Genomic DNA, 27568 nt, shown 5'->3' on the forward strand with positions numbered 1-27568 from the left:
TTAGTGGCAAATGAGTTGATACAGGACGCAACAAAATTAAATCATAAAATGTATATCTTTAAAATAAGTACCAGTGTAATATACATGAAGATTAGTACAATGTTTTTTAAAATTATTGAACAGTATCTTTTATATAGCTAATAATATATAAGGGTAGTTGCTGAAGAATTGAAGGATATAAGCTGAAGCACAAATCTTAGCAATAAGATGGAGAATAGAGTTCTCTAAGGTGTTAAATAAGCTTTCTCTTGAAAAGATATTTTCTTAGGAGGCACATCCAAGGTAGTATAGTGGATGTATACTGGATCACTGATAAAATTGACAAAGACTAGAGGAAACTGGGAAATGAGGTGAAAGGTGTTTGTTGGTTTTTTTTTTTTTCATAGGTCAGTTCATACTCAGACTTCCAGCCTATAACCATTTAGTTCTGAAAAAACAATGGACCTCTGTAGTCTAGGGAACCTAATATCAGAGCAGCCTGACTTTCCAAAAAGGCAAGAATTAGCTATCATTTCCTCTCAAAATAGCTTGAATTCTTTAAAAAGTATGCTAGTATCAGTAGTTGTTGTCCAGCTATCTTTGCTTTAATCATCAGTAAAGAGATAACATTTTAACTGAAATCAGTGAACTTCAAAGCCATCATGAAACGTCTCTTTCCAAAATGCGGAAATAAGTAATCTCTAAAGTACAAGTGAAAACATTCGCAGCCTTAAAATCACGGTAGCTATTTGTGCCAGCCCGTTTCTGGGACAGTGCAGAACTTATGCAGCAGGTGATTTCCCCTGTCACGTGTACTCTGATCCTGTCAGATACTCAGCGTTGTTTTGTGTTCTTCCCATTTAGCACATATAGGGAAGTACAAGTACACGTCCCTGCATTCTTTCCAGACAGGGAACAAGATTTAATCAAATCCACAATAAACACTGTGCAATTAAAATGAATGTTACTAGACAACATGCTATACTCTATGAACCATACGGCTAAACTATACAGTATGGGTTTTGTAAGCATATGGATACGTGGTTGCGTCTCTAGTGCTAATCCTTTGACACTTCAGCCATAGTACAGAATTTGTTCCAGAATCATGTCAACTTCCATTTTTTTATTTCCCATTGCAGTTGTTTTGTGTGCATTTTTTTCTAAATACCATAGCCCGTGCCAGATATCAGGCTAAAAATACAGTAATTTTAGCTGGGCAAACAAATTTTTATTCCACTGTCCTATGTTGGATTTCCTCAGATAAGTGGCTTCTGTGGCAGTAGCACAAGATGCAGTTCTGTTGTTTTCAAAGCTTTCTTTCACCTTTGTTGAAAAACTTACTTTTTTTTGTTTTCTCAAATCAGTTCTTTAGCTGTAGTATTGCATCTGAGTAGGAAGTATGATATCTTTATGTTGTCTTTCAATCCTCGTACTATTTTCGAGCACTGAAAACAACCCAGTTTATTTTCAGGAAGCATCTGTTGTTTTAAGTTTAAGAAAGGTGTGTGGTTTTTTTTGGTGTGTGGTGGTTTTTTTTTTTGTTTTTGGTTAGGGTTTGTTTTTTTTTTTAAAGAAAAGCTGTTTTGCACAGTTGAAGGCAACCAAAATTACATCTCATTGAACTGTTATGACTTGATTCAACCAAAGCAGCAGACTGGAACTAGATATTGCGAATGTATGCATTACAGTGAGTGCAAGGGTGACTAAGCACAGGCATGGGTACAATCACGTAATTCCATTATGTAGGTTTATCCTTAAGCATGTAGCTTTGATGACTCCAGATTGAATTACATCAGCCACAGAATACTTGCCTGTATATTGTCTCAGAAGATCAGCAGTCTTTGCTACCACGCTTTATATTTTATAGAGTAGGGGGATGTCTGGTTTCACAAGTGTTTTTAGTAATTACCCCTTTCTTCTTTACATCCTCTAAATGCAGTTAAATAAGACAATTCCATTTTAATGATAGAAATTGTAGGCAATTCATTGTATTAAGTAGTAATCTTACGAAATTACGAAACTTACCTCCGAAATGAGCAAAAATAAAATCCAAAATAAAAATACTTTCTGAAGACATTTTTTGATGACTTCTAAATTACCAGATGAGGTATTTTTGCCACTAACGTAGAAATCGCCCATTTTTAATTGTCACTTACCTGCGAAGGCACTGAACCTGTTTGCTGTGCTGTACAGGCCCAGCTCAGCACTTCTCACCCAGCCGTGTCTTTTGTCATTTTAAAGGCAGTTTTGTCTCCACGGACCACGTCTGGGGACATCCTTACGAAGCTTCGGATGCAGCAGTTTTACTCGATCGACCTAAACTAACCCCTTCTCCAGTCAAAAGTAGTTTTGCAGTCCCAGGTTGACTCTGTTGCATAAGTGAATGCTGCAGTCCTCTTGTTTACTGCGGGCTGACTCAGCCTTCCCTAATGCTTCCCCTGGTCTTGTCCGCTTTTATACTTTTATCACATGGAGAATTAAAATCAGGACTTAAAACGTGGAAGGAAAGAGCGTCCTGCCAGCCGCCGCTCGCTCTCCAGCCCGCCTTTCCCACGGCCCCAACCCCAGCAGCGTCGCTGTAAAGCCTCTTACCTTTAATTCGCGCTTTACATTCCTCCGCGCTGCCGGATCCGCACGCGTTTGAGAAGCAGCGCTGCTGAGGAAGGCAGCCGGCTGCAAAGCCCTGCCTGGCTTCCCCTTGAAAACATGGTGATCGCCTCTCGCCAGCGCCCGGGCAGCGTGCTACCCTGCCCGTCTGCCTGCGCTGCACTTGTTTTTCCTCTATAAGTTACTCACAAGTTTCTGCTTGGCTTGGCAGGCGGCAGGCCCCTCCCTTTCCCTGTTTACAGCCAGCTTCTAGAAGTGAGAGGCTCCGCTCGGAGGGGAGCGAGCTGTTGGATCCAGCTCAGTTTAGTCTCTGGGTTTCAGATTTACTACTTAAAATATACGGGCTGCTGGAGCGCACAGGTTTGTTATGGTATTGTCATCTGCGCTGGGGTTCTCTGGGGGCATTGGAGAGGCTGTTCCGTTCCCTGCAAGTGCAATCAGCAGCTCTCGTTTAAGAGCGTGGGTTTTATTTTTAACCTGGGATGAGAATATGTAGCTCTGAGGTTTCATTTTTATAGGCCATACATCCTAAACAATCAGTATTTAAAAATTAATGTATTATGAAGCGCACAGGTGCTTGTCCTGCTTGCGAAGGTGAGCTAGCTTGTAATACAAGCTAGGAAGAAAAGTTTCTGAGCATTTACTTTGAATTTGGAGATTGTTTTGGCGTTGTGAAAAGGCATTATGATGTGAGCCTCATTTTGTGATGGTATTATGGATTCCATTCTGTTTCCTTTTTTGCAAAGTTGACGATTGTTCTCAAGAGCATTGGCATGTCACTCGCAATTAATGGACGTGTGTATATTCTCTACAACTTTAATTTTCTTGATCATTTCTTGAAAGAGTTTCTGAACTGCAGGTTGATAATTTATCCCATACTGAATTTTGTACTGTGGTTGTTCTGTTGTTTATATGGAAACTCCTCAGACTAATGAACTAAAGTTATTACCTTCAAAGTATATTTTTAACCGATACTGTCAACCAAAACCAAGAGCTGCCTTACTTTTTCGAAATAATTTGTCTTCTATTTAGAGATTCTGAGGGTTTATTCCATAGCAAATAAACACCAATGAAAAATCCCTTAATTAAAAATTAAGTAGGTGCTTATGGAATAAGTACCAGAGAAATGCTAAAAATGGTTACTCAGTTTGTGTTGAGTTACTCTATCTGACTGCAGTTTGTTTTTTTTAGGCAAGGTCTGTGCTTCTTGGTTTGTATTTAACAATTCATTATGAATACTGTAAAACCACTGCAACTCCCAAATGGCAGAAAATTCCTATGTTCCTATTTGATACGTAGTCCACAGATAGAATTGCGTATGTGCTATGGATAACTGTGTTACAAACTGTGGCATCAAGTCTTTGCTGCCTCAAAACTTTAGAAGAACTTTAATCATCATAAGTTCACTGGCGAAACAGCAAAGTAGGAAAGGTGTTAATGCAGAAGTACTTTCAGAGTTCTGATACTTGGCTGAAAGCCAATTTCTTTACATGTCATAAAAATTGAACATGGTTTTATTTAGATAAAAATTTACATGAAGTCCTTAAGAAAATCTTATAACACTGCACAAAAAGTTAAGAGCACTTGGTGGCAAAGATTATTTTAGAAAAGATGTGTAAAGTGGTCTTCAATTAAAATGAGGAAAAAAAATGAAGTGCTGCTTAGTTGTATTACGGAGTCCATAGCTGCAGTCAGGGTTTTTTCCGACATTTGCATTCATAATGCAGCACTAAGTTGCAGAGCAGGTTGGTTAACAGTTTCAAGCGTGACCATTCTATGCTCTGATTGTTTTATTTGACTTAAAAAAACCCCAAACCTTTATCCAGCTGTAGCACTATCTCTTGCTCTGCAGATTTTTTTGTTTAGACAATAAACGATTTGTCTACTTGCTCTGTTATCATCTATGTGTGAGATAGCTCTCATCTAGATTATCTAACCTCTGAATATGTGTTTTCACAAGCTGTAATATCGTTATAAACCATACGTAGCTAATAAAGCTGTTGCCAAGAAGGTAAGTCTCTAAACAGGCCTAAGACTCCTACCTTCATCAGGTCTTCTAGAGTTCCCACAGGATCTCTTAATTTCTACAGAGACTGAAATCTGAGGGTGCTGCATAGGGGAAGGCTGAGCGCTATGTAGAGCTTTGCTGGATGGCACAGGTTTGCTTCAGATCAAGATTGAGAAAACAGAAAAGCTTGGCCAGAAGTGTTAAATATATGCATAAACCATGACTTAGTGGATTGTAAGCTACTCATCAGTTTGTAAGGTGCTTTTTGAAAGTGACATGCTAATTATTATTTATGGATTAATTCTTAAAAATGTAAATAATGGATGATTGGTAATTCTGGAAAACAGCATACCTGCAGTTAGTTGTACCTCAAGGGGAATACACTCCGAACTCTCAAGTGCAAGGGAATGAAGTGTGTTACCTCGCAGTCTGGGTAACGTGACGTGTTTTTAGGCTTACTAGCTTATGTACATGCCATAGGGATTAACAGAAGACTTGTTGGCTGGATATACAGAAAAGTAAAACTAGATTGCCCAGGTTAGATGTGAAGGGAAAAAAAATGCAGCAGTGCAGGAAAGTAGGTTTCAGAATAGACTTTCCTTATGCAGGTGCTGAGTTGCTGCTGTTTATAGTATAATGATACAGCTCAGATAAAATGCTTTTAACATTAGTGGAGAAGAAAATCCTGCTTGATACTGGGTGCTGGGCTGAAAAACAGGCCCCTTCCAACCCTATCATTTATGTCTTTGTGGTGCAATCATTGACCAGTTTGGCGGGTGGTATGTTTGTAATTGATATCGGTTCCATTTTATAATGTAGTTAATTCAGTGCAGTATGATGTGAAAGAAGCCATGACTAAATAACAAGAATAACTGATATAAAGTAGCATTGAATATAACCCTGTCTTGGATGTTTAAAGTACAAATGAAAAAGCAAGAGTAGGTCAGTTGGAAGAGGGGTGGCTTTTTCTTTTTACAGTAGCACTGTCTGTCCCTGGTCCTGCGGGGAGGGAGCACGGAGCAAGCGGTTTGTCACCCCTGGCAAGCGAACTCATGGGAAGAGCAGGCGCCCAGCCTCCTGGTCCCACTGATTTCACCCTCGTCATTAGGCTCAGATTTTGGTTTTCTAAACCCATTCCCTTTGCAGTTATGAGCTTGCTTTAGTAGCAGCATAACAATAGTTAAAAATTTTTAAAAAAGACCTTTGGCTCATGCCATCCAACTGTTGCCTACTCCTGCTTAATTCTGCACATTTTGAGTGCTGTGAGCCCATTTCCAGCTTTATAGCTTATTGCCTCCCCTTGGTCCAGTGTAATTCCTTAAGCATTCCTTCTGTCCAGACATAAATGCTTAGGTACATTTCCCCCTGTTTAAAAAAAAAAACCACCTTGTTTTTCACATCTGCCTGGCTCTTATTTTCCTCTTCCTGATGACTCCATTACGGTTGACGCTGCACCTCCCGTCATTATTTGCTCATACGACACTTATATGATATCATATTGGACTTATCACAGGGTTTCTAAATATGATACTCTTTTTCACTTCTTACTTCTCTGTTACTTTCCCGTGTGACATCTCAGGCTGTTCTTAGTCATGTTGAGTCAACATTGTTTTTCAACAATGAAAACTGAAGTCTCAAGAACTATAAGGGTATATTTCTGTCACACATGGAATGAGTACAGAGATACCCATGCTTCTGAAATTGGCCTTCGCATTTTCCTTTAGTCATCCTTTGAGGTTACTCACTCTCTGCTTTTCCAGAAGTTCTGAATATATGTTGTCTTCAGAGCACTTCAAAACTTAGCTCCTTCCTGTGGGCCCCTCTCTCACTTGCCAAGTGACCTTTTTTATTGCTCCACAGATGTTGGCAACCGCTGTCACTTGTTTATTCTTTCATTCTGTAAGCACCATCTTTCTGGTAAATCATCTCCATAGCAGCTACCTGGTCATTCAGATCCCACTTGTGCCATGATAATCTGCTTACTGCCCCTGGCCTCTTGGCAACCTACTAAATAGATGCAGTTTTTTTTTTCCTGTTTTAACCTTTTGTTTACATCATCATCATCATCATTATTATTTTATTATTATTATTCTTAATGTAATTCCATATAATATAAAACTATTAACAGTGTCAGCTGCACGCTTTGTTTCTATTTAGATTGTACATCTCTTTGGGAATCTGAGTTCGTGTAAGGCCATGTCAGAAGTAAGTCTCTGCAAACTGCTGTCACAGATCAGTACGCATCAACAAATGAGTTCAGATGCTCCTTTGGTTTCAAAGAAAGAGAGGAAAACTTGATTTTAGGTTACGGCAACTGTTTTTCAAGATGGTATATTAGGTTAGAACTGAAGAACTTTCTTCTGTCTTCGTAGTTCATAGAAGGTTGCTCAAAACAACGTGTGTATCCACCAGAAACGGGTAGCTGTGTTTGCTTTCTTTTTTCTTTTTCCCCCTCAGTTTTTAAGCAGCTTAAATCTTATGAGAACAGATAATATATTCCAATAAAGAAAGACAAAAAAGATCAACTACTCTGGAAACCGTAATAAAAACTGCCAAAGGGTGTTTTTAAGAGACCATTATCTGTTAGAGAGTGGCGTGTAGTAGTGGTCTGGAAGGTTGTAATAACCAAGTACTACAGGGTAGAAGAGACAAATGAAATTCCTGCAAAATGGGGAGGCTAAGTTCTGTGGAGAGGAGATAGTCCAGCATTAAGGCCCCTTAAGATGTCTGTGGAAGGAGTCCCATGTTCAGACACAGATGCTATCTGCCAGGCACATCTGCCACTCCAGATAAATCCTTCTTTTTTATGCTGTTCATTTCTTTGTAATAGAGGCTCTGCGCGAGTTAGGTTGCCGATGGCTGTGCCCTCCTTGCAGCTGCTCAGGAACAGCTGCACTGGGGCCTCTGCATGGGTTAACTCTATAAACTTGATCATGTTTTGTTAACTTCTCTCAGTGTCCCAGTATCAGATGAGTGTGACTGGTCTCCTGCTCCACCTCTTCCTGACTTAGCTTTATCACTGAATTCCGAAAGAGCCTCTATATGGAAAACCTGACGTATCTTTTCTTTTTTATTCACCATAGAGTGAATAGTGCAGCTTTTAATACATCATACGTGTGTTGTGGCTTAAGATTTCATTACCGCAAAAAGTGAATTATCTTATTTTTGTGCAGTTCTAAAGATAGGGTGTTCCATCAGGCAGAATGAATTTACGCAGCGGTTACCTGTATTAATCTACAAGCCTTAGCTGCCTGGGTTTCTGAAATGAGATACAATTTTGAGATGCCCAAATATCCACTAGGTAATACTTTTCTTAAAAAACTGAGTTATACGCAAAACAAAAACCCTGTAATTTTCCTAGTATTCATATTCACTTCCAGGAACTTACAGTGTATTAAATAACAGGAATAATTAGAATGAACGTAGTATTCTAATTATTAGAAGCCTAGAAAATAGGCTTCATAAGATGCTTTGAGTTCTGGATTTTATAAAGTTGACTAACTGGAATAGAAGAAGTGATAGCTTTTAAGCATCAGCAGAGTAGACTGTGCCACTCAGTGTTGAATACGAACAGCCAATTAGCACTACTGCAGTTCTTGGTCCATGTTTTCAGAGCACTTGGAAGCTGATTTTGGTACAGCTATCCTACTTTAAAACTAAGTGGCAACAAACTTAAATAAAATCCAATATCAAGATGATTGAAAGTTGCTATATATATATATATATTCAGTTTTTTAACTGGCTCAGTGAAAAAAAAATCTTTAAAAAAAATTTAACCTGTGGCAGAATTTCCACCGTGCTTATAACTGGTGAGCCACAGAAACCAAAAGACTTAATTAAAACATACAATTTCAGTTTCTTGGAAAGCACACAAGCCCATTGACTATAGCAAATATCTTCATTCAATTTAAAATTGAATGTAAGTTGCAGTTTCTTTTCATATGAAACACTTCAACTCAATGGATCTGACAAGGATTACATGCACCTTCAGAAAGCGTTCTTACTATCATGATGTTGATGTTCAGAGTAGCTGGGACGTATTAGATTTACATAGTAGATTTACATAGTAGATACACTTTGTCCCACTGTTTTTAATGAAAGTATTTAGTTCATTTTTTCTGACTTAAGGAATTGAATACACTAAGTGGGCAATTTCATTAAAGGATCTTTCTTATATGATAATCATCAATGTTTAACTATAGGGTTTTTCCCCCCCAGTATCTACAGACACTTAAACTAGAACAAGTCAGTTAAGACTGGTTTTGGGGAAAAAATGTTTATGAAACTTACACGTTCCTTTTTTTTATGTAAAGATCATCAGATCATGGAGACAAATGTAAAATTTTCTGCTGAGGCCTTTTTAATATTTGAGAAAATATAAAATTATGAGATTGCTTTATTGTAAATTTCCTTGTTTAGCTAATTTCTTTGTTTAGATCATAGGTGCAAACAGATCATTTGCACCTCTTACAAGATAGCAAGTGGCTAGATCTCTGCATTTCCAGCATTTTGGAGTTGCTCAGGTTCCAGGTGAGGAATGTATATGAACTAAACATTGTGCTTCTGGTCCACGTAAATCAGCATCACTCCAGTAAAGAAGACAGATTCTTGCCAATCAAAATTAATGCAAATTATCCTTATCCTAAACATTGCAGACTGAATTTATCCCAGGGGCAGAGCGTCAAAGGTGCATCAACTCTGCTGGAATGACTCTGTAAATGAGTTGGCCCGGTGAGTTGGCAGCTCTTATCTTAACCCACTGTTTGTTAGCTTCACTCATGCTTAGGACTTGTGACAGGGAACACTGCTGAAGTTTGGCAGTATGAAAACATTCCCCACAGATATTTTGCTGCCAGCTGCAAAGACTGACAGGAGGCATAGATGGTAGCTTTCCTGGAAACTATAATACAATGCCATTTCCTATTAGAAACATCGGTGAAAGCTGACCCGGTGACTTATCAACAAGACATCATGTTGACTGTGTAGGAAACTCTTGTGAAACTGACTCAGACTGCAGGGACCGGGTTTCCACTAAATGCGAAAATATTGACGTAGTTCTTTCTCAGATAACACTTGTAAGAATGAGTATAAAACTGGTTTGAGTTTAGAATTTGAAAGAGAAAATTGGCCCTCAGCAGAGTCGCGCTAAGGCTGAAATGACTTCAACATTTGTCACATACGTTGGAGATGAACAGATATCTTTCTGATAATTGTCAGCAAGTCTGAGACATCTTGTTCTTGACAATCCTGTGGCTTCTACTTTCTGTTGCTTGGTGAAGGAAATATCATTTTCTAGCTGCCTCTTGGATGAACTTGCGTATTTACTGATTGCATCTTATTCCATTTATAATGTCTGAATAAAATATTTTAATTTTACATTCTAGGAGGGCTAGTATAATATTAATGCTGATCTAAGGGTGGCTATTATTAGACTGTAAGATTTGGAGTAGGAATTTTCATTTACCAGAGGCTTGAAATTAATTAAGAGGCATCTTACTGACATGAATGGGTTCTGATTTGTCCATCTACTGCTTGTCATGTGCCACTCCCCACTCCACTTTATCAGTGGCAGGAGTTTTTACCCCTTATTCATCAAAATATTCTACCAATAATCTTGATTTCTTATAAGGCTCCCCATTGCACCTATATGTATGGAATGACCCTTCTGTAGAACTTGAAAAAGCCAGTAATAACCTTTAGCACTCTCTCTTCTAGGATGCTGGCAAAGGGTTTGACAGGTTTAAGTATTTGATGATTTGACTAGAGTCCTTGGCCATACTTTCACATGTGTGTGGATGGGGATGCTTCCTTAGCTATTCTTAATGGGTGTCATTTTTTCCAGTCCTGTATGAGGCTGGGCAAACGTTTCCAAGGTAAAAAAAAAAAGAAGTAATTTTGGGGGAAGAAATGTGCAAAGGAGTCTGGGACCTCTGTAAACCAGGACTCTCTAAACCTAGTCTCCCATTACAAAAACATCTGTGAAGTTACACCTTGAGTATACTACCTGTAGCCACTTGTTACCCACATTCTATCCAATCCGTGGTATTTTGGGAAGCCATGGTTAGGATTTGTACAAATTCCTGGGACTACAGCAAAATAAATGACATTGAAATAAATACTAGTGCTTACTAATTGCAGTGTATCGATTCACATGCCATACAGTAATTACTGTGGTTTTTTTTTTAATTTGAACAGATTTTTTTTTTAAAGATTTGAGTGTCCTCGATAGGTGTACACATTTTTAAAAATCTTGCACACCACAGGAAGAAAGCACGACTTCTGTAGCAGATTTTGTTACTGCAGGAGCTCTGTAGAGTCTTGATAGATAAAATATATTTGTCATCTGCTTCCTCCTGTGCTAATAGGTGGAAGCCTGAGGAGTAATTAGTTTCTCACAGAGCCAGTTTCTTAGTAATGATTGATAAATGGTTGTTTTTACATAGTCCACGCAGGCACAGGGTGCATACCAACAGTAAGCCGCAGTTTGTAGGGAGGTCACTGGAGCCTGCTAGCCTATCTTCACTTAAATGAGCCTTACATGTTTTAGCTGTTGTGGAAAATACGCAGAATGTTCTGATAAGCTCTTACCTGATGTTCAGATCCTGCACGCAGAAGTTCAAATGAATCATTCTGATGTGCAGATCACAAACATAGATGTTCACATGAATCATGTTGTCCAGACATTTGATTAACGTTTTTTCATCATTTCGGAATCAGTCCAACTTCTGTTGAAATCCATGGGATACTGCTTTGACTTAAATGATGGGGCCAATCAAATATGTGAAGGATGTGATGCTGGCATGAGAAATAGGGTGCTGCCTTTTTGTGCTGCTTTAGCATTTATATAAAAAGGACATAAAGTTCAGCTGACAGAGCCCTAAAGGAAGGTAGGTCTTCTGTTAAGTACAGTAGAAAACAGATTTGCAAATACGGCGATTAGCATAGTTAAAAATGCTTATGGAGGCTAAAAAGGACAGCAGTCATTCTGCTTATTCAGAGCTTCTGCTGAAAGCAGTTAGGAAATTTTTGGTGCTTTGAAGTTTGCCTTTGGCTTACCTTTGTTTGTAATATAAATGAAAATGCAGCTTAATTGTGATTAATTAGTTAATTAGTTACTGCTGTGTCTTTTAGCGGCTTTGCAGTAATATTTCGCAGCATGGTTTGCTGTGTTTTATTATTTGCTATGAATAGAAGACTCAGAAGTATCTCACTTTCATTGAGAACATTTTTGCTTTATTAAAGACTAATTAGATTAACCTTCGATCAATTCCTCTGCTATACTTCTGCTATACTGTTATACTTCTAGATTTAATATACAGAAAAATTGAGATTTCATATATTTGGAGTGATTAATAAAAAACTTAAAAGCACATATTCAGTACATAAAGAAACACTAAATGAGAAATCCAGCCTAATGTGCAAGAGCATGAAAATTGATATGCATAAGAAAAAGCCTACTCTAACTTTCTTTTGGACAGCCAGATAAAAGTACGAGCATGACAAATTTAAACAATGACGTTTCTCCTGAAGAACTGTTATCCAAAACCCAAACATTGGTTTCTAACGATGGCACTACTCATTTTCACTGATCCAAGGTTTATATGCATTAATGTAAACTGTTTCTAGGCTCTTAAAAAGCGAAAGCAATCTAAAAGGTCAACTTCTTAAAATCTCACCTGGTAGGCACTGCCTTGTTGTTCCTTGATGGCTGGCAGAAACATTTTGCCCATCAAGTCTGACCCTTTTCAAAGTGAGCTCAGCAGAAACTCCAATATCTCATTTCTCTGGTAGGAGTAAACAATGGGAGAACTTAGAAAAAGACCGCTGATGCCGCTGCACTGGCCTCGGTAGTGGCACCGAACTCTGTGTATACATGTGACTTCCCCTGTGCATACGTACACATAATCCTTTAAGCTTCAGCTGCACGCTCTTATTGGCGCAGAGGGCTGTTGCAAAAACAGGGGGCCTGATCCTGGCAGAAGGACCGTTCTGCGTACCGTGTTCATAATTGCAAAAGGGGTTTTTAGGGGTCTTTTTTTGGAAAGGACAAACTGAAAGGACATTACTGTGATTCGAGAACTGTTCAACCTTTGGTGTAGTTATGTAACGGGAGACAAATAGCGGCTGCATTGAACCGGGAGAGCTTTTTTTGGTGCGAGAAAAGAATTTTTACCATAGGAGTAGCTATTCTGCAAAGCTATGCATGTTAACAGAGTAATAAACCCGCAGCAAAATAAGCCAAACTGGCAAAAATATTATGTTAGTAAAATTTGATTTTCTTCTAGTTACTCATCACAGCTGTGTTTGTCAGGAGTCATATCCCATCCCGCCTTTGAAAAACAATGCTATTTAGCAAAAGCCTGTAACATCTACTTGGCCTCTGGAGAGTTTAGACAGTAACCAACATTAGACCTGAAAAAGAGCCAATGTGTGCTTTAAAAAAGACTTTACTGTAAACCTCAGAATTATTTTAAACATTCAAAAAGAACATTTTAATTAAAAGAAAAAAAAAACATGTAAGGAAAATGCTACTGCTGTATCATCTTACTTTAATGAGATGGTAGGTAAATGTAAATTCTTTCCATTTGAATAAAAAGCATGTAATATCATGATTCTGTCTAATTAGCTTGAATACAAATAGTCCTTAAATAATTTGCCTTTTTAAACTGTAATGAGGAATAATTTATGTGTTTTCCTTCCTTCCCAAAGCAGTAAAGTGTAGTATATGCTTTTACTTATCAGCCAAAAAGGAGTTGACCCCTAAAATGAATGAAGAATTTGTCATTCATGTTAGGCATGTATGTAGCATGTGTGTTTTCTTTAGTGTATTTAACACACACGTGTTTTCTTATTTTATGCCATTAGTTGCTTATTTTTATTCTTACAGTATCTTATAAGCTAAAACTTCACAGTAGGACTCTAAGACAGACTCTAAGGTTAACACCTAGAACTTTTTTGATTGTTAGTATTTACGATCTAAGTATTTGCCTAGTTCAGTTCTTTTTTTGATCCTTTTGGCTAAGCTTTTATTGTTTATATTAAAGTAAAAAAAACCCCAAGTCTGTATTTACAATCTTTATAACATAGTGGCTTTGTTTGTAGGTACCATGTTAATATTTTCCGTTAAATGCTCTATTGTTGGAGATTGGTCAAATTGTTAAATAAACGAGCACTTCTTTAATCTCAGAAGTAATACTTCTATGAGGAGACAACGTGGGGCAGCCCAGGATTATGCTTTTCCCTTTTTTTTTATGGTTTGTAATATTTTATGCTTATCACTCCTTTGGTTAAGCTGTTATGTATGGTTTGTATTTTGAAATGCAGAGCAAAACCCCCCAACTTTGTTGATTTACATTTGATAAAATACCAGTGACAGTTGGGCATAGAGTTTAAGGTGAAGCGTGCTTTCCTTTTCAAATTCAGACCTCATAAACTTTAGCACATAGGCTTTTTGCGGGAGAAAAATGCAGAGATTGGGAGATGGAATAATACTTCTTTGGTCTCTAGGGAGAGCGGAGGGTAATAATGTGGCTCCTTCGAGTCTGCTGCTCTCTTGGTTTTATAGAGGCAACTGCTTGCTCTTATAGGCCCCGCCAGTCCATCACTTACTTCAGTTTGCAGTGCCCACAACCTGATAGTTCTTACGTTATCCTGGTCGGGTTTGTCTAGCACACTTTCTCTGAGGCTTGTTTGAATATAAAAATACATAATCCCCTACACAATTATGCTATGTAACTATCGCTTGTCACTGATCATCTGGAGTAACTTGGGGTAGTTGTGGGGCAGAGGAGATTGTCGTGCTTTGACCAAAAATGTCCAAATTTTAACAGTATCCTCACTTGTAGGATATTTCTTGTGGCAGACCCACGGGGCTTTGTGCTGAGACTCTGTCCTGGCCAGACAGCTGCAAGGGGACTGAGTGAAATGGTGAACAAGGATGTTTGAGGTTTACTTTAGTGACTTTTTTTAACTCTGCCTCATTGCAAAGTAAGCAAGTGCCAGCCTCAGTGAAGGTGGACCCTCTTCTGTGACCTGCCAGGAAAATTAGCCCATACTTAAAATACCTTTAAACACAAGCCAGATATTTTTTCCGTGCACGTGGTAGACGTTCAGCTGGCTAGGAGTCCAGCTGAGTCCATGAGCGTGAAACACATGCATAACTTAATGCACTTTTTCTTTACTGCCACTAAGCAGCAGGGATCACAGAAGCCTTGGGGGGTCTCCTCACATGCTTAATTTTCAGATGCAGTATACTGTTGCTATTGGCTTAATTAATATGCTGAATTAAATATGGCAGTTCCTTGTCCATCCTCCCCCAAACACAGTTTGCATTGCTGATGGTTCTGTGTAGTTAATGCACAGTCCGAAAGTTCGTAATTACAAGTAACTTTGTTAATATGAAAGTTGTATTTAAGCAGTGCAGGTTTTTGTTTACAGAATAATTTGTAGTGGTTCAGATGATGAAGTCACCACGTGTTTGAGGTGCTGATGTTTCTGACATGGTGCTACATCTGATATGAATTGATAGACAATTCTGGTAATATTTTTTACTTACGGGAGCTAAATAAGACAAAAGCTAAGAAGTTCTGTTCAATTTTGTTCAGCAATATAATGACTTTCAAAAGTTCATGTTTTAGGAGTGCTCTATGCAGTAACTTAGACTTAGGTAGAGTTAGCGATTGGGATGGATTAAACAAATCACAAGGTTAAAGTGAAAGTAGTTATTTAGGTCTGTGGTTGCCAGAATACTGTTTTTATGAGCTGAAGTAGTTTTGTTGAAGCATCACTATGGCATTAGTGAATTAGTGGGTGTACATTTGGGCCCTTCATACCCATATGTAAATTGTCTATAAAGAATAGTTATTCATATAAAAGGATTATCAGAAATATTCCTCAGTATACTTTTATCTTAAGCTGAAATGATGGTACCTTCAGAGGAGTGCAAATGGTTGGTGGTACATAAAGAGACTGAGGTGTGGGCAAAGATCTCCTCATTCATCACACAGAATGCGGCCAGTCCCCACTGACATTTCTTCTTATATTTCAGTACTGTTGTTTTAAGCGTAGAAGTAAGATGTATTAATAATGGGATCCATTCAGGACTGTTTATTTGTGTTTTATCTTAGTGTGAGTATTCAGCAAGTTCATATTTGGTCATAACATGTCTGAAAATGCTTTGGTAATTACTAAAAAAAAAAAATTGAAATTGAATGTGCAAATCAGCTGAAGTAAGCAAGACTTGCAAATTTTAGATTAGTTGCTTTAGAACTGACTTTTATATGAGCACAACTTTTAGTCCCTTTCATTTTTTAATCTGCTACAATATTTCAGGTTGTAAGAACTTTGATGGAAAACTTTAAAAAGGTGACCACAATTGTACCAGTGCTGCAACCCCATTAATCATAGATTCATTCTTCAGAACCAGCGTCTCTGGTTTGAGAAACTCAGCCAGCTTTCCCTAAGGGCCGTTTGCAAACGAGCTCTGGTGAAACTTGCTGTGGTGGCTGGATGCGCCGCTGCCCTGATGGGACGGCACAGCCTCCCTTCTGCCGAGGGTTACCAGCCTCGCAGCAGCCTCAGCAGACAGACGCGTGTGTCTGCACTCTCGCAGTTTGATTTCTGAAATTTTAAGGGGTGTTGCAGTGAACTCAAGCTGCTGAGACAGGTGCGTGAGTGTTATTTTCCTTGTGCTGGCTCCATCACTACAGGAGTGGGAACCTCCAGTGGGTCAGTGGCCAACAGGCTGGGAGAGGAGCGATGGCATCTGGATCCATCGCAGCTCCTTCCTCTGCTGACATGACTCAGGATCCTCATGTGGTTTTAGCGAAAAATCCCTCAGACCTGCTAACCCAGCTAATTCAGAGAAGCTTTCCGAAAGTATTCAGAGTTTGTGAGTCACTTCAGTAGCATGCCTTTTTTTATTTATTTTGAAAAGACCATGATTCTGTTTCAAAAACATGTTTCTTTGCTAAAAACATAGGACAAAAACTGGTAGTTGCATACAAATGGGGGTGATAATAATGGGCAAGGCCAGGAGTATTTGTGTCTTTTCTAGTCAGCAGGCTTTTTGACTTGGGCTCCGTTATATTTGACCTCTAGTTTGAATGGCCAAGCTGCTGAAATTCTCTGTTAAGTCATTGCTTGTGTAGATGTATTAGAGACGCATTCTGGTGTGTCTGTGTGCATCTTGTGTCTCTGCATATTTTGGATAATTTTATTAGCTATTGTTTGAAAATGTCATTAGACATTAAATCAGTTTATTTAGCTGTTGTGGGCTAATCCAAACATACAGGATATAATACACTGCTCCTGACCTTTTCCTGTTACCAGGCTTTTCAGCAGCAATTTCCTTTGCAGACCTCAGGTGATGGGGATGGAGGAAGGGCTTTAACCCTCTGGGTGTATTTTGTGAAGACTACAGGACAGCCTGAAGGCGCTACAGCTCACTTCGCAGCACAGGAGAAACAGGAGAGGAGATGTGTATGAAGGAAAAAAGTCCAGGGCCTTACTGTCTTCCTTAATAAATGCTTGGGTGCAGTCTCCCCACCCTTCAACCCTTTAAAAAAAGATGTAAAGCAGCAAGATTGCACGCTCAAGACTGTGGCTAGCTAGCAGGATTTCATAGCTAGCTGACCATGAAGCGCTCCTAGCTTCTAAAACCTGCTTGCTTGAACATTACTTCTCGAAGCCTTCCAGATTTTGGTGAAAATTCTTGCACAAAAATCTTTTAAGATGAGGTTGCATGGTTGAAGAACTATTTCTTTTAAAGGATATGGAGAATGGAAATGGAGTTAAAACATCTTTTCCTCTAGCTGTCCATTTTACTATTGCCATTTTTGATCTATGTTCATTTGAAAATACAATTTATTAATAAATCTCTACCCCAACAGGTATTTTGATAGCATAAATCTATTGTATTTGTTGTTAATAGCAAATTTTAAAGGGAAGAAAAAAATAGGAAGAATGCAACAAAAATGTTGACCTCAATGAATAAAAATTGGACTGTTTGTACTATGAGAAAATGAGATAATTATGGCTATAAAATCCTGTGCTCAAAGAATGAAAATAAACAACATACACGCTATGTGGAAATGGGAGAGAGCCATTACATTAGGACAGATTCACTGAAATCTTTTCTCCATAATAATTCTTAATAATGTGGGGATATGTTTTTTTAGTTAAGGACTAAAACTGTCCTGGAGAGCATTCCTAGAGTTTGGCAGCAGTGCAACAGGATGGTTTACAAACATTCCTTACCAGGAAAATACTTGGAAACCGGTAATGTGGTGTTTGGCCACTACTACTATAAGCAGCATTAGATGCATTTTTTGTTGCATTACAGCCATCTGGCAGGTAAGTGGTCCATTTGTCTGTTAACAAATGAAGATTTCCTAGCCAGTCTACTTTGCAGTCATTCCATATAAAATTTAATTTTAGGCTTACTCTTCTTTTAAATCTGCAAAGTAGTTAGAGCCATTGTGGAGTTTGACTCTTTGTTTCTAGATTTTAGAATGAATTTTTCCTTTAAGCGATAGCTAAATGGTTTTCTTAGATTGTTCGTGTGTTACATGAACCATATCAGATCAGTCTATAAAGTTCAGCATTTTCTCCAGAGTCTCTGAAATCCTACTACAAAGGATATTTGCGTCTTAGAGTCTGACACCAAGTAGAAATAAAAGGCTGAAATAACACCACTAACTTGCTTTAATTAATTGTATGTTTCTGTACTTAAGCTTGAGGGGTGGAAAGTACTGCTTGAAAGACTACCTACAAAATTGGTGGATGAGCAGCTGCTTAGGGTGCCACTTCAAAGTGAAACGCCCGAAAGAGCAACAGAAGGGAAACTCCTTTTGAATTCTCTCAGTTCCTCCTGGCAGCCCAGAACTTGCAAAGGAAAACAATCTAGAAATGGTTGTTTTAGTTTGTATTAGTTACATAATCAGCTCCCAGCAAATAAAACCGGAGGTGGAGCAGCCATACAAAGATCCACTTAATAACCTGTGCCTACCGTAGCTGCTAGAAGAATCTTACCTGACTTTAATAGTTTTCCCTTCCTGGATAAGGGAGATTCCTCACACTGTCTCCAGACAAGAAACTGATAAAATTCAGGAGCCAGTTGTAGCTCTCGGTTCCACTGGTGCATATTTGAGATTCAAGCCTTTGCGGTTACTCCAGATTTATACCTTATTGCTGAAGTGGTCGAACAGATGTTGGTTTCTACCACTTTTTATTTTTTTGATTTCTCTGCATGCAATATTGCTGTAGTTAATACTAAAGTAGTAGAAAAAAGTATCTGAAAATGGAAACCTGATTTTTACAAGAGTGCTCAGTCTTTCCTTTAGGATCAGTTGAAGCTCCAAGAATTGTGCTTTCATGTTAATCATCCTATGCTATTTTTAAACTTTGCCTTTGCAGTCGTGCTGTAGCTTCCATTAACCAGCATCCGAGATGCAGGCTGGTACTTTGTTCCTGTAGGTGACAGCTCCAGCTGGGCAGCGTCCTTTGTTTTGGCAATCGTGCTCTTTGCCTCCCTGTCCATGTTAGCCATCCTCCCAGCTACCCGCTACACTATATCCTATGCATTGACCTAGTCAGCTGGCGGGTTGCTGTCTCTGTCTCCCTCGTTATTTCCTTCCCACAGCTCTCCTAATGGCCTTGGCTTTGGGACTCCAGTTTGTGATTTACTAGTTCCCAAATTCTGGAATTACATGTGTGCTCTTTCATTGTCTTCAGGTGTCAGCTGTAATGCCACTGCAGAGATGTTAAAGAATAGTGCCATCATTTAAAGGACAATTAGGAGACCAGTTTGAGGGTAACTATTACTGATGATATAATAGGTAGAAAGGATTGAGAAAATTATGCATTTGGCAGTTCTAACCATTTTTTACACTTCCTTTATGTGAAATTAGACCTAGAAAGGAGAGACTTGTAATAAGTATGAAATTCTGAAATGTCACCTGTGCCCAACTTCTACAAACTTTATTATCATTACCTCTGTAAGAATTAAAAGTCAGTTCATGTAGTCCGGAGCAGCAAATATTGTCAGGCAATGTGTAATGGAAACTTATAAGAGCCAATATTTAACATCTTGAAATGAGAAGCATCCAGGATAGTTTTTGAATCACTTTGCTTGAATTCAGTATACGTTACAACAAAATATAAAGGTAAATATTAAGGTATTTTCATCAGATGGTTTTAAGTTAATCTTTGGATTTCCTTTAAAAGAAGAAAATAAAGAACCTTTGAGTAATGGAGAAACAGGGTACTCTTCATATTGCTATCACTCTAAAGTATGACACTGAGAGAAAAATTACTTAGAAATAATTCCATTTCCATGTTTAAAGCTCTGGTTATTTGAGTCCAGAATGCTTTTAATTTATCTGTTTTAGGCCTTGACACTGCAAATTAACTTTGGATAGTTAGATGCATATATAGAATCATAAATCATTAAGGTTGGAAAAGACCTCTAAGATCGAGTCCAACCGTCAACCCAACACCCCCATGCCCACTAAACCATGTCCCTAAGTGCCTCATCTACACGTCTTTTAAATACCTCCAGGGACGGTGACTCCACCACTTCCCTGGGCAGCCTGTTCCAATGTTTAACCACTCTTTCAGTAGAGGCAGAACAAAACCCCACTGAAATTAATAGGTCTGGTGTGGCCTGGGGTTCTGTCTCGTAGGGCTGTTTGCAGTGCTTTTGTTTATTTTTGAAGTGTTTTAGAATGCTTTTTCCAGCTAAATGTATGATGTTCCATATATGACAGATGAGTAGTACCAAACTTCAAACCATCTGACAAAGTAGCTTTCCTTCGTTTTGTTTAGGAAGATCTCTTTGATGGTGCTTGTATTTAAAGTGTGCTGCTGGGTAATCATGGAACATATATCTGTTTAAACCAAATTCAAAGAATATCACGAACTGAAACCTGCTTAAGTCTTTAATTAAAAGTGGCTTAATCTCTAACAATCTCTACATACATAAGCAGAAAGTATCTGCGTTTAATGTGTACTTTGAACTGCCATTCATTTAGAAATCAAAGATTTGTAAATGAAACACAGTATGCTAGACATGATGATGTTTGACTGGAATCCCTTCTTGTTGGCATAGCCTAGTTTTCCTGATGCTGTCAGCCCCTGGGAATACATTTTTAATAAAAATTATGTATAGAGGGAAAATATAAAAAGAAGGCTATCGTAAAAAAAGTGTGTGTATCAACTATATATAAACCACCTTTAAAATAGGCGAATATATACAGTGGGACATGTAGTGGAGAATTGCTCCTCCTTGGAGGGGTCAGCAGAGGGAATACTGTTTGTATTTCCAGATGTATATACCCTGTAGAAAGAGATGTATTTTCTGTATTTTTCCCAACTGTGTGAATTTTGCTGGGATAAAATGTCTTAAAATTAAAGACTGATCTTAGTTTAGTTAATGTTAATTAATATTAGTTCATATTCTCTTTCTCAAATCTCTGAGCTTTCCTCCTCCTCCAAAAGATGTCCCCAGTGTTCTTGAAACAAATGTACAGACAATCTTGTCTTTGCCTTTTTTTTTTTGACAGCTGAGGATGGTAAATGGCACTAAGTGATAATAAGCGTTGATTTTTAACTACTGAAGAGAAAAAGAAGAAAGAGCAGCAGCCTCTTCAGTTTTTGCAGATCCATAGTTTGTTATCCCTACTCACTGGTGGCATCTGTAACAATTTCCAGCATAGTAGTATGTCTGATCTCACCTCTGCTATCCTCACAATCAAGTTTAACATGTTGTTTGAGAACCTCAACCTCTCTCCCAAATAGAAAACATCAGTAACGATTCTTTTTGCAAAATGAACACGGTCTCCTCTGCCAGGAAGGGAGACTGAAACTTCGTAAGGGAAAGATGAACAAAGCCCTTAATTTGTGAGAGGAAGGAAGCTGGTAAGGGAGAGAGAAAATGAAGGTTTATAATAATACAGAAATTAGTATGAAAGTTGGTTTCGGCAGGGATAGAGTTAATTTCCTTCCTAGTAGCTGGTACAGTGCTGTGTTTTGGATTTGGGATGAGAACAATGTTGGTAACACACCGATGTTTTAGGGTTGCTGAGCAGTGCTTACACTAGTCAAGGACTTTCAGCTTCCCATGCTCTACTGACTGAGAAGGCTGGAGGTGCACAAGAAGCTGGGAGGGGGCACAGCCAGGACAGCTGACCCCAACTGGCCAGAGGGACATTCCATACCATGGGACGTCATGCTCAGTACAGAAACTGGGGGAAAGCTGGCCGGGGGGGCCGCTGCTCGGGGACTGGCTGGGCATCAGTTGGCAGGTGGTGAGCAACTGCATTGTGCATCATTTGCTTTGTATATTACTATTGTCATTATTACTTTATTATTTTATTTCAATTATTAAACTGTTTTTATCTCAACCCACGAGTTTTTCTCACTTCTACTCTTCCAATTCTCTCCCCCATCCCACCAGGGTTGGGGGGGGAGTGAGCGAGCAGCTGTGTGGTGCTCAGTTGCTGACTGAGGTTAAACCACAACAGGGACATAGATCTTAGCAGGAAGGAGACTGGGGGCAAGCTGGAGACATAAAGCTCTATGGTGATAAACTGTGAAGGAGACATGGATAATGAAGGGAGCCCCTGGCATGTCTGTGGATGGGAAGGTGGCCCGTGTACCAAGCCAACGGAGTGGAACAGGGGGATGCGAGGGAATCCCTAGTATGTGTAGTGAGCTTGGCTTGCACGAGCTTAGAAGCTTTGACATGCTCATCCTGTCTACCTTGAATCATTGCAGTGTCTGTGTTTTGTATGTGTTGAGTTAAACTACTAGCAAAGATGTGTGGAAATGCATCCAGAAAGGAGATAAACGTTCCTTGAAAACATTTCAGAGCTGATGTTTGAGAGTACAGTGTTAAAGGCATTTGCTTTTGACCTCCTGCAGAGCTCACCAAACTAGTTTTGGGTAAGACAAGACAGCACAAAGAACTTTGCCTTGATTTGAATGTGGGTGGTTGTGCTTTTAGGATGGAGACTTAAATTCTGAAATGTTAGGTGGTAGGTTTTTTTTTATTTTAGAAACTTTCTTCTCCCCTTATACTATGGTTTGTTTATATTGCTAGTTTTAAAATATTTGGGATATTGTTTGGGTCACTGTTACCTGCCGTTTATAAGTACATTTGTACTTGCTGGGGCCAATTTATACTGTGATACAAAGAATCCAATGGACAATCAAAGGATCTTGGTACTTCACCCTAGGAAAGATTAGACCTAGTGTCTCTACAAGCTGCATTCAGGGAAAGACAGCTGAGGTAATTTTAAAAATAAGTCTTTTAACTGTGGCGCAGGTATTTCACTATGAAGTTTATTGATGGCTGTTGTCATTGCATGTCCAAAACTCATTAAGGTAGATCTTTATTTGCCCTCTTTTCTCCTATCTGAACTTTGCTTCAAAAAGCTATAGCCACCAGTGGAAGATTTCAATTAAGAAATTGGGAGTGTGAGGTTAAAAACTATCCACAGCTGTTTTTCTATGATTATTTAAAAAAATTATTGCACCACAGTATTAGCAAACCAATATGTCTATGATTATAATAGGTAGCGGGAAAAGATAAGAAGTCTGAATAAATTCCGGATGCATTCTGTTTCTGGTATTTAAAATCTTAACTACTTTTTGCTGGACTGAATCAATCATAGAATAATTCAGGTTGGAAGGGACCTCAGGAGGTCATCCATCCAAATTCCTGCCCAAAGCAGGGTCAGCTATGTGATCAGACCAGGTCCTGAAAACCTCTGAGAATGGAGACTGTGCAACCTCTGGACAACTTGTTCCAACACTTGATTGTCCTAACGGTAAAAAAAAAACCCCAAACAAACCCAACAAAACTCCCTTATACATTGGAATCCATCTGTTTTTCAACTTATGCCTGTTGTCTTTTTTCATCCCACCATGCATCGTTGTAAAGAGCGTCAGTCAGTCTTCTCAATAAGCCTTTTGTAGGTGTGGCATGGTGGTTTGGTGGTTATTAGGTCCACCCAAAATCTTCTCTTCTCCAGCCTGAGCAAGCCCAGTTCCCTCAGGCTCTCATCACAGGGCAAGTGTCCTGCCCCCTGGCTATCTTGGTGTCCCTCCATTCAACTTGCTCCAGTTTATTGAAAGCTTTCTTGTATCGGGGCGCCCAAAACTATACAGAGAAGTATAACGTTGGTCTTTATGCAAAAAACCCCTTTTTATAATTCTGTTATATGGAGCCTTAGGGAGGTTTTGTTTTGTATCTGGACAATGGGATCAAACTTTTTTAGTTGAGTGTCTTGCAGGTGTATACCTTACAGGAGTCTTTTCTAGGCCAACTTTAGGTTTTGGGGTAATGGACTTTTTATTTTTTTAACAATGGCACCTAAAAGGATGGCTGTCCATGGAGCTGCATACATGTAATGGGTTTATGATCAGCATTCAGTGAAGTGTCTTGCTATAGCTGGTATCTTAACTCAATATATCCTTTCTGTCTTTATACATAGACTCTAAGATTAGTGTGGTTGAGTATATGGAAAGTTAATAGAAAACAGACACAGAAAAATTGTTTCATGTTTAAAAAAAATCATAAAATGAAAGAGGAAGTGCATCATTTATTATAACACCATGTAGACTAATGAAAAACATACTGCAAGCTGGAAATTTGTTAAGAGCTGAACTAAAAAAGTTTCCATTCCCAAAAATGCCTTGGGGCCTCTGGCTGTAAGCTTGTGGCTAAAGAGGCCCTATGGTAAACTGACATAAAAAATAACTACTCCATAAACATTCAGCTCCTGTTTCACAATAGTTGGAAATAAGTTTTTAAAAAGTGTTACCTATTGATACTGACTGTACTTTATCAAAGTAAAAGGGAGGCAGTGCATTTATGACTAGAATATTAAATTGGGAATTAAACACTGGGGAGATGGGCAGTGGGCATAAAAATGTTACGTTCATTGTACGTAGGAGGAAATGAAAAAGATGAAGTGACTTGCCGAGAGCAACAGAGCAGCACTCGGTACTGGCAGAGCTGGTGTTAAGATTAAATAATTCCTGGCTTCTAGGCCTTTGCTCATTAACTAGACCGAGGTGAAGAACTCACCTACTCCCCACCACTCTGAGCAGGTGCCAGCCCTTGCACTCAAGCACGTTCTTCAGGCTGCACGCAAATGCACCCTCAGAGTATTGATGGTATTTGCACCATTAGTGCTCAGACGAATGGTATTGGCCACTTAGAGAAGACCGAGTTTTGTGTCTCCTTTTAATCTGCTTGGCTTTCTTAAAAGTGCATCTTTCCTGCAGTTAGCCCAAGCTGATTGATTAGGTGTTGGCTTTGCCTTTCTCCTCCTTCCCCAACTGGCCCTTGTCAACGTATGAAAGTCATTAATGTGGGCTGTGGAATTTCAGGCAGTTTTAACTGTCATGATGGTCTGGTGGTAGAGGTGGTGGGGAGAGCGTTACAGCCTCGATTCATTCTTCACATGGATTGGCAAGCCGTTTGCAGAAATAACGCCAGCTAAACCTTCTGAGTGTTGGTGTTCCTCCAGTCTGTTTCTGCAGTTCCTCTGGATGTCAGGTTCCCCTGCCTGGCAAGGAGCCCTGGAGTGCCTCAAGATCATGGGACACTTCTGTGAAGTCCGGATTTCATAAACCTGTAAAGATGTAGTAAATTGGATGTATCTTTGTATGAGCCTACTTAGGTGTCCCGTTTGTGATCTTTGAGAAGGAGGATGATCTGGGAGTAAATACTGCTTGCCTGAGCTAACTCTTCAGTGAGGACTCAGTAAATTTTTCCAGTACCTTTTCACAGCAGTAAATAGCAGGTCTAGAAGTCCCAGTTTTGGTAAATATTTTCACTGTTGTACATTGGTGAAATAAACATATACAATAATAGTCACACTGTATTGCTATAGCTGTACTTACATGAGGTGCAGCCCAGGAGAATGTCAGTCTGAGATTGAGCCACTGGGAGGAAAAAAGAAAAGAAAGAAAAGGTGAAACAACTGTTCATAGGTGGTTGAAAGAAATTAAAAGAAAATTTAATCAATTCTGATAAATACAGATCACTTTGATTTTTTTTTTTGCCTCACGTCTCACTGTACCATGCTCAGTTGTAGCATTTACAATATACAATGTTTTCATCCAGTGATTAGAAAATCTATAACATATTTGTTAATGATGTTTGGTGTTGAACTGGTGCATGTACTGACTTGACTGTAGCTGAAAAGTTGATAGAATTAATGTATCGCAGATTGATCTAAAAATAGAAACGTACCTTTCTTCTCCTCAGTGAAGATGTCATGCTTGGTGGGTTAAAACTGACACGTAACAGTCCCGATATGAAATATCTGTTGCGTAATATGATACTATGACAAATGTCAGTTTGGTTTGTTATTGTAAAAAGCAGTGGTTTTGGCATACTGTGTTACGCTAATTCACTTTGGTTACTGAGTATATATTTGTTCCTTTGCACACTGTGTGTGTGTGTGGGAAATACGGAGAACAAGTATATTTTATTATAAAAAGTATAATTTATCTGACCACTCAAAATTTGTAACCAGTATTTCAATATGCAGATATAACTTATCTAAAGGACAAGAAAAATGAAGTACTAATTTTCCTATGTCTTGCAGTAAAAAAAAAAGTATATATACATATATATATAGAGGCATTAAAGAGGTTTAAGTGTTTTAGTTTAGATAAATGATTGAACAGTAATATTTGGAGAGCAAGATAACTTTTAGGAATAGATGAGTTTTCCCCTAAAAAGAAAGATTAACTAGTTCAAGGGTACTTAATTATGACTGAATTTTGAGGTAAGCAGAATACTTTATTTGGGAAAAAATAGTTTAAGATAGCAGCCTGTGCTACTTAATTCTTTTTATATTAAAGTTTTATTGAGAGGTGCAATAATGGTCTGTAAAAGATCTGATCTCTTTCTGGTGCACATTTTTCCTTCCCCTTTTCTCTACTGTTAGCACTGGTTCTTTACTACCATGTGTTACGCAGTCGGAGCTACCCAGCTCCCCTGCTCCGCTTGGCCTCTCTTTGTCCTCTGTTTCACATATTGTGGCTGATGTTTAAGGACCCAAGAAAAATAAACAGTGCAACCAGTAATTTGCTTGCAATTTTAGTTTCATAATTTGATGAAGAATAGTAAATAGAAGCACAAACTGCTATTATTATGTGGTCTTGATCTTAAGAGAAAAGGATTTCTGTGTATCTGGTATGGCTAAATTGTATTTGTGATGTGTCACACAGGTGGAAATCGCCTAACACCAACTGTAGTGGTTTTAAACTATGCTGTAGTGGTTGGCTGTTTGGTCACAGACTCTGGCTGGCATCTCTTCTCAAGCACAAAAATGAATGTGTCGCTAATTCATGTGAAGAAACAGTGGATCTTCTGTTTATACTTTCATACGAATTTACGTCGCATTGAAGGTCCTAGTAAGGCAGCTGCCCCGTGCCTTAGAGCAGAAAATGTATGTGGAGAGCTCTTTTCCTCTGTGTTTGTTAGGTGGGAAGGAAGATTTAAGTAGTTAGTGGTGGATGTGAAAAGGCCTAGCTCTCATTGCTGAAGTCCCACCTGTGGAAGAGCTGTAATACCTTCTGGAGCTCTGGGAGCTCCAGCCATGTAGGGACAGGCCATAGGGGATGACTTCTCCTGACTAATGCAGTCCTTCAGTGCCTTAGTTGTGGCCTGTGGCCTCATATCCATGTATGTATGGATATGACTAGAATTAGACGTGTGAATTGCTGTGAATTCAGCTGGCTACGTTGCACAAACTTATTTATATGCATGGCAAGGTGCAATACTGAGATCTGCATTCCAAGGACCGCCGTTGTGTGCTCACAGAGCTCTTAGGGGTGAGTTGGAGAAAGGTTCTGTCCACAGTGGTCACCCAACAGTCACCAAAGAGCAGCTTTGCTACTGCTGACCTACTCGATTCACAAGGATAACGTGTATCTCGTTGCTTCCCTTCT

At 38.9% G+C, this 27568-nt stretch overlaps 2 protein-coding genes across 8 annotated transcripts in view; one reads left to right on the forward strand and one right to left on the reverse strand.

Moving 5' to 3' along the window:
• CHLSN (cholesin) overlaps positions 1-27568 on the forward strand; it is a 137893-nt gene that overhangs the window by 50111 nt on the left and 60214 nt on the right. The window lies entirely within an intron of this gene.
• The window catches only part of GPR146 (G protein-coupled receptor 146), a 55081-nt gene that overhangs the window by 5141 nt on the left and 22372 nt on the right, over positions 1-27568 (reverse strand). For 2 of the 5 annotated variants that reach the window (XM_076351322.1, XM_076351323.1), the window contains exon 2: positions 25508-25549. The gene's annotated coding sequence lies outside the window, so the exon portion shown is untranslated. Of the gene's footprint in view, positions 1-2135; positions 2531-2571; positions 2765-12270; positions 12367-25507; positions 25550-27568 lie in introns of those variants that run through there. The other 3 variants (XM_076351327.1, XM_076351325.1, XM_076351324.1) reach the window with 3 other exon arrangements.

Source organism: Aptenodytes patagonicus, chromosome 13 (assembly GCF_965638725.1).
Source record: "Aptenodytes patagonicus chromosome 13, bAptPat1.pri.cur, whole genome shotgun sequence".
Lineage (NCBI taxonomy): Eukaryota > Metazoa > Chordata > Aves > Sphenisciformes > Spheniscidae > Aptenodytes > Aptenodytes patagonicus.